The following is a 7,548-nucleotide window of genomic DNA, read 5'->3' as shown; positions in this document are numbered from 1 at the left end:
CAACTGTTTAATGTACACTAGATCAAACTGATAAAGTGTAATCTTATCAACTTCAAACGACTCATTTACAAATCAGAAATGAGACTAAGGAATAATTACACAATATTACTTTTATTTTTTTATTTGAATTAACTTTACTCGTCGTGCATTAAAACTAGCGAACCAGCAACTTAATCCTTTTGTTCCAAGAGCGGGTCATAACTATATTAATAATTCTGAGAAATTATGAATGTATAATAAAAAAGTTATGTATAACAGTGTTCAACACGCTGTTTCTGCTGTATCCAAAGTCTACAAGACCTTTCGCCGAATACCAGGTCTCACGTGCCGGTTGTTACATGACAGAAATTTCACTGATAAATTCTTAGAATTATCACTGTTAATTTCGTCACTTGATGCTGTCTTTGCTTACGTGCTACAGGGGAAAAAGGTTAGCTTAAGTTAAATATTATAAATCGAATAATTCATATTTTCATCAATAGGCAGAAATAAACTCACAACGAATTAATAGTAAACATTTACTATCTAGTAATACGATTACTGATTGTAATCTAGATTGTATTACTAGAACTATATTCTAATACATTACTAAAAGCAACACTTGGGTTAGATATTAAATATCGAATACTTTATATTTCCATCAATAAGTGTATTATTATTTTTATTACGTTAAGTATTTTTTCTTTCTACGGAATTAAGCCAAAAGCTACACAATAGACTATTTGTGCTCTGCCCACCCCAGGTAATGAAACTTGTTTTTAGCGTTAAAGACTGCAGACATACTGCTGTGACACTGAGAGGCACGTTATGCTGATATGTACTATGCCTGCATCGTGATTTCGATATATTTTAAACATTATTTACAACAAAAGAACGGTCCCCCGCTGGTACAGCGGTAAGTCTACGGATTTACAACTCTAAAATCAGGGGTTTGATTCTCCTCACTGGACTCAGCAAATAGCCCGAGGTAGATTTGTTATACGAAAACACACACAAAAGAACGGTTTTGAATCTTCAACATTTTGTATGTGAAATAAATATAAATACACCAATTTTATATAGGCCCGGCATAGCCAGGTGGGTTAAGGCGTTCGACTCGTAATCTGAGGGTCGCGAATTCGAATCCCCGTCGCATCAAACATGCTTACCCTTTCAGCCGTTGGAGCGTTATAATGCGACTGCCAATCCCACTATTCGTTGGTAAAAGAGTAGCCCAAGAGTTGGCGGTGGGTAGTGATAACTAGCTGCCTTCCCTCTCGTCTTACACTGCTAAATTGGAGGCGACTAGCACAGATAACCCTCGTGTAGCTTTGCGCGAAATTTTAAAAAAATCTTTACATAAAATTAAGAAGCAACTACGGAATCTCTGTACCACATGATAAAGTTGTTAACATTAATTATATTTCAGATTAATGTATGGAAAAACGAGCCGGTAGAGACATTATTTATTATAAAAGTAATTCTTAGTCGAACTCTTAATATAGTCACTAATGGATATTTAATCATATCACAATCTGCTTGTTAAGTTAAATTACAACCTGTATAAGATCCTAATAAAAACCTAATTTCAGTGTTTCAGGCACCGGATTCTTCAAGAGTGGCATCCACATACAGATGGATAAATATATAGCGAATTGAAATGTATCAAATATTGAAGAATGCCAAAGCACATCAACTGTTTTTGTGTGTTGCAATTAAAATGACCTAAGAGTTTCAGTTTGTTTGTTTTGTTTTTTTTGGAATTTCGCACAAAGCTACTCGAGGGCTATCTGTGCTAGCCGTCCCTAATTTAGCAGTGTAAGACTAGAGGGAAGGCAGCTAGTCATCACCACCCACCGCCAACTCTTGGGCTACTCTTTTACCAACGAATAGTGGGATTGACCGTCACATTATAACGCCCCCACGGCTGGGAGGGCGAGCATGTTTAGCGCGACGCGGGCGCGAACCCGCGACCCTCGGATTACGAGTCGCACGCCTTACGCGCTAGGCCATGCCGGGCCAAGAGTTTCAGCTTTTTATAATAAACACGAATACACCTAATTAAAATTAAAAATTAATTTCACCTTTTTATAACTAGGAGGAATACATTTTCATTTAGGTATATTCAAGTCAATTTTTCAAAAGTTTTTCGAAGTTGTTCTGCGTGTGGTCAGTGGCGTTCTTGTAGAAATGATGAAAAAAATCGTTCACTTGCTAATTATCCAGTTATTGACTTGTTTCTGTCTTGCTTTAAGTTGTGAGCACCTACCGTACTGGCTCGGCATGGGTAGGTGGGTTAAGGGCGTTCGATTCGTAATTCGAGGGTCGCGGGTTCGAATCCCCGTAGCACCAAACATGTTCGCCCTTTCAGCCGTGGGGGTGTTATAATGTTACGGTCAATCCCACTATTCGTTGGTAAAAGAGTAGTCCAAGAGTTGACTGTGGATGGTGATAACTGGCTGCATTCTCTCAAGCCTTACAGTGCTAAATTAAGAACGGCTAGCGCAGATAGCCCTCGCGTAGCTTTGCGCGAAATTCAAGATCAAACCTATTGTACGCATGATAGTGTACTGTGAAGTTGGGCAACACTTATTTATTCATTCTCCAGATTTCCTTGTGTTCGAATAAGAAGTGCAGCTATAGTACGGAAGTACAATAGCATTCACAGGAATAGGTGGGGTAACCGCTTTTGTAACAGCGGATGCACAAACTCTCTTGTCTGTGCACCAAAAGAGTGATTGTAACAACACAGCAATTGAATTAAAGTTCGAGCCCTATGACTGGTTTGGCTGAGGTTTGTGTTGATTTGTTCTTCATTTCGTATATTAATAGCACAATAAAGTGAATTAAAAGTTACAATGATTGTGTGATGCACATAAGCAAATAAAAAAACACAGTGTTAAACTAAATAATTGATTAGTTTCTCAAGAACTGAAAACCCTATGAATCAGAGGTAGAAGAGCAATTACGCTGTATAATATGGTTTTGACTCTGCTGATGAGGAGGAAGATGCTGGCTTCACATATCTGGTAGTCCAAGAGAAAGCACCAGTAAAGGTACAGTCTATTTGCTTTGATGACTAGATAACATGACAATGTTATCTTAATCATTATGACTTACACCATCTGCTTAATCAGCAGTTGGGATAGTCACTTGGCTAAAACATTGATGGTGGAAAGGAAGTGGCATTCCCTATTTTCTGAGCTACTTAATGGTAGTTTGTGGTGTGATGTCTATAGGATGACATATGATAAGCACAAGAATATACAGTTAGTCTGGTTGTTTGAAGTTAAGCATAGAGTTACACCATGGGCTATCTGTCCACCACAGGTTTCAAAAACTTGGTTTCTAGTGATGTAAATCCACAGACATATTGTTGTGCTACTGGAAGGGGTCTATATACATTAGAAATCGTTGGTTGCTTCATATACAAGAACAGTTGAAAGGGAATTGCAACCCTTATTTCTAAGGTTATGAAGCAAAGTTTGGTAGTGAGACATTGGTCTGATGTTTAGAAACAAATGCTCAATCTATCTAGTCAGTTTTAGTGACATTTCTGTGGGTCAGTCATATTACCCACTAGATGTACAGCTAGGACACTTAAAATTGTCAGACAAGGTCCTGCAAAATTAAAAGTTAGACTCTGCTATTGATTATTTGAGAACTCTGACTAGACCATGTGGTGAAAGGACTTTATCATTCTTGTTGTTTGAGCACTCAGGCTTAGTTTTGAGGCAAATGTTGGTAGATCTTTGCCTGTAGAAACGTATTGAGCAAATATGCAATCGTACTTTATATTGCCAAACAAGATTGAGTCTGATGGTTGGTACCACTCTTATTGAAGTGCATTAAGCGAGTTGTGCTCTAACACAGTATGAGAAAATGACATAAATCAGTGCAAAATTTGACATTTTGTTACATTTCTGTGCAAGTTATTTTTCATATTTAATTGATTCAGCAGTTTTTTATGGACTACTGATAGCAGTAGTATGAGGGAAGGCACAGCAACCTGGACAGCTTACTGTGTTATTATGCCAAAAGTATTTTGCTCTGTTCTTAGTATTTCTGTCATATTAGACTGTTTGAATATCAAATATTCTGTGATTAACATAATGATATTTAATCTAAATGGCTAATTATGGCAAGAAGAGCCATTTCTACTTATTTCCATTGATCCATAGTTTTATTTTCTTGATATAATTTGTGTAAGAGAGATCTAACATTTCCATGAATACAACTTATGCTACAGTTATGAGGCTTGCTGCGGAATGATGCTGTCACGTACTACACGTTTGCACAATTTTCCAAGCAAATAAAGTATTTAGTTAGCATAGTGAAATGCGAATGATTCATAAAGATCACAGTGATTAACAGAGAGAGCACTGAGAGAGTAAGTTGTTTTCTCCTTAATGCTGGTTTTTAATTTGATAATAAACCATAATAGCATACTTTTCATAATGAGAAAGATAAAAAAGTTGCTAGATAATCCATACTACACCAAATAAAAAATATGGTGGACTCACTGTTTTCATTGATTGGTGAAGGAATTTTGCTGTTGAGGCAATTGAAATATTAATATATTTTGTGATTATGTCTTTATGAAGATAAATAATAATTATTTGTTGATTATGAATGAAATAAAACATTGTATATCTGTTGTTATAATGCAGTTTTCATATACATAGAAATGTTTGATTTACACAATGAGACTATCACTGGACTTCACAGATATTATTGAATTTTTTGAGCAAGTACTATTTCCATTTGTTTACACTATGAGCTATTGGTGCTCTGCCCACCATAGGTATCGAAACCCAGTTTATAGCACTGTATGTCCACAGACATATTGCTGTGTTGTTGGAGGGCTGTCATTTGTTAAAAAGGTAGTTTGTATGCATGAATTCTACATTAATATTTAGTTGCAGTGTTAGAGAATAATTATGCTAGGCATATGAATATAAATATGGTTTTATTTGTAAAATATGCATGATTATATTTATTTATGTGGATTATCTTGAACATGTGTAAGAAAAGTAAAATGACTTGTAAACAGACAGATCACAAAACATTTGGTTTAGAAGAATTTGCCCAAGTTTGTAATGTGATTAGCCTACTTTCAGCTACCATTATGAGATGTTGGCTTGCAGCTTTCCTTTCCACCTTTTCCATTAAACCGAAGTTCTGCTTTTACAACCAGATTATTATGAAAACAATATGTGTGTATGAGTAATAGCTGTACATGCTGATAAACCACCTTGCCAGAGGTCAACAATAACAAAGGATCGGCTAATATAGCTATATGCGTGCTGTCTCCTAAAAGTTACATGGTCTAAACGTTAACTGGTCCCAGTGACAGGTACATTTTAGCAGAAAGAGGTTGAGTGCATTTCAATATTAACACTTCAGGTAGAGTGTGGCACATACACTACATCTTGTGTGGAAAACTATTCTCTATAAGTGGTTGAGTTACAGCCTCACTAACAATGATTGGCTGAGCTTCTAATTTATCACAGGTTCATTTACTTGATATTTCAATCCTATCTTTTGCTAAATAAGGTCAAGTTTGATTACTAGTTATCTTTTTTGTGAACTGTGGACCTGCTTAATTGACTTGCTTTACCATTATTAAGTGAAAGTGAAAGTAAAGGAGAATGTATAATATTGTATCAACCACAATACACCTGCTATATCCATAGCTCATAGTGCCTTTTGCCCAATACAAGGACTCATCTGACTGACTGGGATATAGACATACTAGTGGTTGAGACATTATTTTATAATAAGTTCTTTGACAACAGCTGTAATGGCATTAACTAAATTAAGTTGATGAAATGTAATATTTTATCCATTTTATTTATGCCATAACACCTCATAATTAGAATATTGTTTATTTAACACTATATTAATTTTCTATTTTAATGTAGGATGACTTTGTAATAATGGAGGATAACTTCCTGACAAAGTACATGGCTCTATGCCTGATACTTCTTACACTTGAATAGGAGGTATACTGCCCAGCCAACATGTGGTTCAAACTGAACTTAGCCAGACCAAGCAACTCAGGAGAAATGAATGTGGTTACCCTAATGTCAACTCCACTTATCATCTTCTAGCTGATACCACAGAGCACTCTGAAGAACACCAACAATGAGGAAAACCAAATCATTCTAAAAGTCTAGGCCATTGTTACTACCACTGCTGCATCTGACAGCATCACACAACCACCTCAAAAGATACCCATCAAAGAACCTATTTTATATATTTATCTTACTTGTGTTTGAACATGTAACTGACCAGCATTTTGTTCTGTGCTTTTATCTAATTTAACTTTTGTATTCACCTTTACCTATTGTCAGTTTTATTTAGTTTCATGATTTCATTTGAATTTTGTGTTCCATTAAATTTATTTTAGGAATTCTTTTGTATACAGTTTATTTTAAATCTTGTATGCAGGTTTGTCTTATAATTTTATTTGATCTTGTATTCATGTGTGGAAAATACTTAAGTTTGATTTTTGTTAAGCTTATATTAATATAACTTTGAATTTATTAAGTTGGTTTAAATGACTTTGCTTTTGTGGCTCTTGGAATATTTGTACCATAATGATGTGCCACATCTTGAAGTGAGAAATGTCTCTTAAAGATGAAGAGCTAGTAGCTTCATATAAATGGTATTTCTGATTAAAAAAGGATTTTTGTAGAGATCTTGAAATTTAGAAAATTACCATTAAAATTTTAAAATGCAAATGAAACTAAATGAATTTTCATTTTGAATAGTAAAAAAATGCCAACTGAAGTACTTTAGTTAAGCTTTTTATAATTGAAAGTTCATTAAAGTTAAGCTAAACAGATGTCAGATGCATCAAATTACATTATGCAACACGAATGTCACATAGAAGTATAAAGTATTAATAGTTGCTGAGGCTTTACTGCACTTTCATAAAGAATTGTTTTGCTCAAAAATCAAACTAATAAAAATATGTTTCGAAGTGGTATTACTATTATGCCATAGGATTCTTTCAAGTTTTGTCTTACGGGTAAGTAAAAACGAATATGTCACAACATTTGTACATTAAAAATCTAACTAAACTACTTTTTTTTATCAATATGTATCACTAAACTTGTTATCAAAAAGAAGTTAATAAATCAACTTCTAATATAAGTTTATTTGTTTTTAATTTAAAACAAACATATTTATGTCACATGACACTTGTTTGTTTCCAAAATGCTCAATTTAGGTATTCTTCCCACCCTATTTCAAGCTTTTATTTAAGTTTTATTGCAACAAACATTTACAACATAAATATTGTTAAAACATAACCTAATTTTGTAGTCTCTGTAAATTAAGATGAAAACCAGAAAGTAAAACCCATATTATTTTTCAAAAAATATCAATAATTCTTTGTAACATTTGTTAACACATTTTTTGATGAGCACCACAAAGAGCAGAGTTTAGTGAATTGTGTAACAGGTTAATTCATTCTCGTGAGAGCTTTTGAATTATTCAGCCTGCAGAATAAAAGTTGGTATCAACAAGTTCACCTCAACCAAGTAAGGAAAATATTTTAAG

At 34.3% G+C, this 7,548-nt stretch overlaps 1 long non-coding RNA gene across 2 annotated transcripts; it reads left to right on the top strand.

Annotated features, from left to right (window-relative positions):
• The first annotated feature begins 440 nt into the window (after positions 1-440).
• Positions 441-7,140, top strand: LOC143249561 (uncharacterized). Of its 2 annotated transcripts, none has more exons than XR_013027833.1 (2): positions 441-2,773; positions 5,904-7,140. It is a non-coding gene; the product is annotated as an uncharacterized LOC143249561 (long non-coding RNA). The 2 variants fall into 2 exon arrangements; XR_013027834.1 differs by lacking the exon at positions 441-2,773 and adding an exon at positions 2,780-3,035.
• Positions 7,141-7,548: the final 408 nt, after the last annotated feature.

Source organism: Tachypleus tridentatus, chromosome 4 (genome assembly GCF_004210375.1).
Source record: "Tachypleus tridentatus isolate NWPU-2018 chromosome 4, ASM421037v1, whole genome shotgun sequence".
Lineage (NCBI taxonomy): Eukaryota > Metazoa > Arthropoda > Merostomata > Xiphosura > Limulidae > Tachypleus > Tachypleus tridentatus.
This window is presented reverse-complemented; position numbering and strand designations above follow the sequence as displayed.